Here is a 6,388-nt window from a genome sequence, read left to right on the forward strand (position 1 = left end):
CCCGTATTATAATATCATTAAAAAAAATTCCTCTGCCTCTCCAAACTGAACTGTCAGTAGCCTCGCGAGAACTGCCACCTGCAGTAGTCTGCAGGTCATTTACAACATTAACCAGGTCATAAATGCGGAGGTTTAAATGACAATGCTGTGTGCCAAAAACAACGTTACTTTCGCCTTCTGTGACGACTTCAACAAGGATACAAAGTCTGCAACAAATCTGTATAATAAGTCATTAGTGAATGCCAGAGAGCCACATGAGTGAACATGAGAAATTAAAAGAAAATGTGTAATGAAAATAAAATGTAAATGACAAGTGGTTATTTTAGATTTCTTGTACACCTGTCTTAAAATGTAAGGGATACTGGAGCTTGGTTGGGCTGGTGGGGCGGCTCGCGGTGGGTGCCGGAAAATTTCCCTTATTTTCAAATCCAAAATTTGACAGGTATGTTGTGGTGTTATCTGAACATAAACTTAGCTGGACCCTTTCCAATGTTCCTCGTACGTAAAAAAACAATAGCAGAAATAATTAGTTCAAACTTCTTTCATTTAAATTGTGCAGAAGAATCTTATTCTTTATTCAAGTAAAAGGGATGAAACATAATGGGATGATCTTTAACGTAATAAACCTCTATTTATATATCCTCTATATTTTGTTGCTTTTGCCATTGCTATTCCAGGAAATGTTCACCATAAAGTGTTTACAGCATATTAACAATATAGAAATAATTTTTGACGTGATTTTCTGGACAGCTTATTTAATATGTGAAAGGGTGATATACTTCATAACTAGCTAGGATCTTCCCAGGATTTTCAAATAATAGCCTATTACTTAATGTACTAGAGGACATAAACTCAATTTCTTTAGAATCATGTTGACTATAGTAAAAGGTACCACAAGTCCACTATACATCATCTTTTGCCGACTCCAAAGTCTAACTTAAAAAGTTACACAGGCCTAACAGAAATAATATGTGGTTAATTCGACGGAAGGAACCCTAAAGAATAGTCATACATAGAGTTAAAATATAAATGATCTAAAACAGATGGATTGAAAACAGCAGCCTCTAGTCAACTCAAAACAAGTTCCAATACCGGCAGTTGCTGTAGCTGCAGGTGTTTCTGCATTTTTTCCACTTTTAGACATGACTGCCATACCTAAAGTTGTAGGGCTCCAGATAAACCGGTTAAAAGTTACTCTTACAGTTTTTCTCGATTGCTTTGGCAGATTTCATGAAACATGCTTAACATTCTCACGGCCGCAAAAGCATTTCTCAATGCAGCTCATGCACACAGCAAAGCACAATGGTTTAGCTGCAAAAGCCTGTAACGTACCCGAAACAATTAACTCATGTCTCAAAAGCAAATAATTTCACCAATGAGTTAGTCAGTGCCTCCAAAACGAAAAGTACAATCAGCATTGTTTTAGCCATATAAGCCAAACTGCTTATGTCGTCAAAATGTCAGTATAACTATGCTCCTGAGCTCCACAATTCTGAATGATAGTCAGTTCCCACTTACTCATTGTCACTGGCTGATCGTTTTTTCATTTGCAAACTGATACTTATCCATGTCAAAGACTCTAGTTTCAACACTGCAAGGTTCTACATTACAGTATGTAAAGTTCACTGGCAAGAGAAAGCTTCAGCATTCACATGTAACCTCTTCAGATATCAGGACACGGGACATTAGCAAACAAAAAAAGTCATGCAGTGTAACACAAAAACAACAAAATGGCAAAACAAAAACAACAAAAGACAACAAAACCATGTACTGTGGGAACCAAAAACACCGCAACGCTGTATCAGTGCAATTTATGGAATATTTTTGTGAAACATTTTGAAACGTACATGATGATCACATGAATATATATAGTTTTGGGTGTAAAATTATTACAAAGAGAAACTACATAATCTCTTTTGACCAACATGACTGAAGCAAATGAGATCTGTGCCACATGATATAATTGTGAAATACGATGTGCATATATGTACTAAAACATTTGGAAATGTGTGTAGAAGCAATGAGAAATGATCTGCTGTGCAGAAGTGACACTGTGGTGTGGGGATTACACTTGTTGTTTTGCGAATGTTAATTGTCATTTGAGAAATGCTCCAAAGCAATCGAGAAAAAACATAAATACTGAAACAAAAAAATTAAATATAGACAGACAGACATAGATAGATAGATAGATAGATAGATAGATAGATAGATAGATAGATAGATAGATAGATAGAATATTCAATTTGCACACATGATTTTCTGCATTAGTCGGTTCTGCCCATATAACTTTACTTTTTTGCTTTCTCTCCTCCACTTCACTGTTGGGCCTCTTGGGGGCGCACTGCACCATGGCTTCAGTCTGAAAGGTGATAGCTAGGGCACGTCACAGTCTTTTCCGGAGGAGTTCCTGGTTGACACACAGACAGGCAAGTGCTCTTGAAGTCTGTTAAGGCAGTTGAGGCAGATGGAAAAGGGCACGCGGAGGACGTATACCACACACAGGTGGTGCAGCTCTGTGACGCTGAGGATGAAGCAGCTTGGGCTGAATATGAAGCGGAGGAAGATGGTCTCCTGTAACCAAACGAGTAGTGCTGTCCTACCAGGATGGTGATCACCAAGATGGATCGCAGAACCATGTGGATGATGTCGATCAGCAGCACTTTTTTGGAAGTGTGGGTGGGGTGTTTCCCATTCTCTGAATTTCCTCCTTCACACACTCCTGCTCCTCTTGGGGGGCCCAGATTTCTTCACAGAGAGGGTCTGAAGTGGGCATGCCAACCTATAAGGATCTTTCTCCTCCACCCTCCAGCACCACTCCTGCAGGCTGTTGAACCTTGACCTTCTCCCTCTCCCATCTCCAGCTTTTCATCCTGGGTGATCCTGTTCAGCACATAGACGGTATGAAAGATGGGGGGCGTGGAAACCAGCATGATCTGGAGGACTCAGAAACGCAAGTGCGAGACGGGGGCGAACCTGTCGCGGCAGACATTGCTGAAGCATCAGGACTGCTTGTCACTGTACATGGCATCACTCTCCAGCGCCACCAACAGGTTGTCAAACAGCAGCGCCATAGTGAGCCACATCTTGCCAATGACTCTGGACCTCTGTTAAAAAGTGACCAAGTATGTACCAGTCTCCCTTTTCCTAACCTGGAAAGACAAAAGGAGAGAGTATCAATGCTTTATTCTATTGCAGTTCAGGGCAGAAACAGCAGCACCCCCTGGATGTGAATCCCACAATTGCACATCTTGCAAAAGATATTATATCTAAAAATTTCTTTAGCATTGAACTTACTGTAGCTGTCCTAGTTGGTGTGGAAGAGCAACCTTTTGGAGCAATTATGAATGTGTAGGGGTGGTATTATATGAACTAAACTGAAATTAAATATTATACTGGGTCTTAAATAGTAATTTAAATAGTACATGTCTATATTGTCTGCTGAAATTAGAATAGAATCAGTATGTTTAAGCTATTTTGGCATATGAATATGGTGATAGAATGTGCAGCAACTGTGAGATCCTAGCAAGAAAAAAAACACACCTGATGTTCAATAAAGGTTGGGCATTTGGTCATAAAAGTGGTTTCAGCCTTAGTCCTAAACCTTCTTTTTAACCAATTTCCATCCACCCAGTAACTATGCATTAGTCGCAGCTCACCAAAGACGGCTGCCTCTGCCCGGATCCAAGCTTCCCATAAACACTGACATGCACACACAGCAAGCAGTGCCCAAAGAGGTGACCTCTGACCTCACAATGTGGCCTGAGGCAAAGGTCAGATTTAGATGGTCCTCTAGCTTGTAAAAACTCAAACCTCAAGTCTTCAAAATGTACAAAGGAACATTTGTGCTGTGAACTACGTCTGGATCTTGCAGAGGTCCACTACAGAGGCAGATAAATTGCAAAAGGGAACTTCAAATTGTGATCCGGACCTGGAAATTAAAAAACATGCCTAATACCAACTCATTAGACAGCCTGAAGGCAAGAGTTTGGGCTTACTATCCTCATTTAAAAAGGCGAAAAATGGATTTTCATGGAAAGAATGGATGGTTCTCGGAATTTACCCATTGTTTGCACTGTATGGGTGCCAGACTTACCAGGTGAATAGGGAATGTAGGTATGAAACTAAGCTCCAACAGGGGAGAGAAAAGCATATAGCAGCAGAGAGCGCACACCTCTGCCAAGCTGTCCTTGTGGGCTGAATCCAGAAAAAAGGCTAAAAGATGCAACCTGCACGAGTATGTGCAAAGGAGAGGCCGTCTGTTGCAGTGTGTGCTGCTTTGGGTGTCAGGGAATAGCCTGGTCGCTCACATCCACTCCTCTGAAACACGCATTGTGCTATACATGAACAAAAGCTCCCAATGTACGGTGCGACAAAGACATAAAAGCACAATGGGCACCTTTGACCATTAAACAGTCAGACGCAAAGTTGAAAGAATGGACAGGAAAGGTCACACAATACTGATTAATAGATTGTTTTTTTTTCATCTGTCTGGAAAATACATCTGAAAAAGACAGAACAAAAAAATGTTACTGCCATGAACAGTGCTTATGAGCTCTTCTTACTGAAATGGTGGATAGATACAATGTCTGCGTTTCAACACAAATCTATTTGCACACTCAACTCTGTGACTCCAGAGTGTTCATTTGAGGATTCTCTCTAGTCTACCACTATGAGGATCTATATGTTCACTTACTTCAATAAACATTAAATGGAAGTATATCACACACATTTTCCAAGGTTTCTCCAACCTTGATCAGTGGTAGGTTAAATAGCCTGAGCATCTGCCCCTTTTGCGCAAACATTTGAAAGTACCCACACTCTCAGAAAAAGAGGTAAAAATTGTACCTTTGCTTGTCACTGGGGCTGTGCGCTCAAGGGTCTGCCAATCATACCCTTAGCTGTAGGTAATTGTACCTTTTAAGGTACAGAAATGAACATTTCTATACCATTGATGGTACATTAATGCTGTTTGTACCTTTGGGATGTTGCTCAGAGTCCATTTCAGTACCTTAAAAGGTACAATTACAAGGATACAGCCCCAAGGACAAGCAAAGGTGCAAATTTTTCCTGAGAGTGCACCTTTTCAGGTTCTAAGTGGTTTTTCAATATCAGATCACTGAAATTTACCCTAAGTCGCCCACTCAAAAACAGGGTGCATGCTGCTGCATATCTACCCCGGTATACTATGACTGCCCCCCTAACCCTTGTCATAGAGCTAGTGCCATAGGCCAGATGCCTCTGTCACCTACCTGCTATCAGTCTGCTCTCATTGTTACTCTGCACTCTGACAAAGGTCAGGAAGCACGAATGTTGACACCTGTGTCATAAATCAGCATCTAACGGCATTCATGTTCCATTAAAAAAATAATCAGTCATAGGTGTAGCAAGGTGTTTTTATATGTACACTATATGGACATAAGTATCGGCACACCTGGCCATTAGACCTACAGGAATTTTTATGACATCCCATTCTAAAATCAATAGGCATCAATATGGAGCTGGTCCCCCCTTTGCAGCTATAACAGCTGCCACTCTTCCGGGGAGGCTTTCCACAAGATTTTGGAGTGTGTCTGTGGGAATTTTTCCCCATTTACCCAGGAGAGCATTTGTGAGGTCAGGCACTGATGTTGGATGCGAAGGCCTGGCTCACAATCTCCATTCTATTTCATCACAAAGGTGTTCCATGGAGTCAGTCAAGTTCTTCCACACCAAACTCACCCAACCATGCCTTTATAGACCTTGCTTTGTGAATTGTCTGGTATATTAAAGCATTAAGAGTTCCCTTCACTGGAAGTAAGGAGCCAAGCCCAACCCCTGAAAAACAACCCCATTCCATTATCCCTCCTCCACCAAACTTTACAGTTGGCACATTTTACTGCATTGGCACAATGCAGTCAGGCAGGTAATGTTCTCCTGGCATCTGCCAAGCCTAGACTCATCCATCAAACTGCCAGACAGAGAAGCGTGATTCATCACTCCACAGAACACATTTCCACTGCTGCAGAGTCCAGTGGCAGCGTGCTTTACACCATTCCATCCAACGCTTGGTGATGTGAAGCTTGCATGCTGCTGTTCAGTTATGGAAGTCCATTCCATGAAGCTCCCGGTTTGCTGGGTTTAATGCCAGAGGAAGTTTGGAACTCTGCAGTTACTGAGTCAGCAGAGCGTTGGTGACTTTTATGCACTATGCGCCTCAACACTATGCAACACCGCTATGTTAATTATGCGGTCAGCCACTTTGTGGCCGAGTTTCTGTTGTTCCTAAACTTTGCGATATTACCACTTACAGTTGCAATAATTCCACTTATAGTTGACCATGGAATATCTAGCAGGAAAACAAGTTCACGAATTGCAAAGGTGGCATCCTATGACGGTACCATTCTTGAGT

At 41.5% G+C, this 6,388-nt stretch overlaps 1 pseudogene; it reads right to left on the reverse strand.

The window, feature by feature from the left end:
* Positions 1–2,373: 2,373 nt before the first annotated feature.
* LOC140579205 (gap junction gamma-1 protein-like) lies at positions 2,374–5,659 on the reverse strand (annotated as a pseudogene).
* Between the last annotated feature and the right edge of the window lie 729 nt (positions 5,660–6,388).

The sequence above is a fragment of the Paramormyrops kingsleyae genome, chromosome 17, assembly GCF_048594095.1.
Source record: "Paramormyrops kingsleyae isolate MSU_618 chromosome 17, PKINGS_0.4, whole genome shotgun sequence".
NCBI lineage: Eukaryota > Metazoa > Chordata > Actinopteri > Osteoglossiformes > Mormyridae > Paramormyrops > Paramormyrops kingsleyae.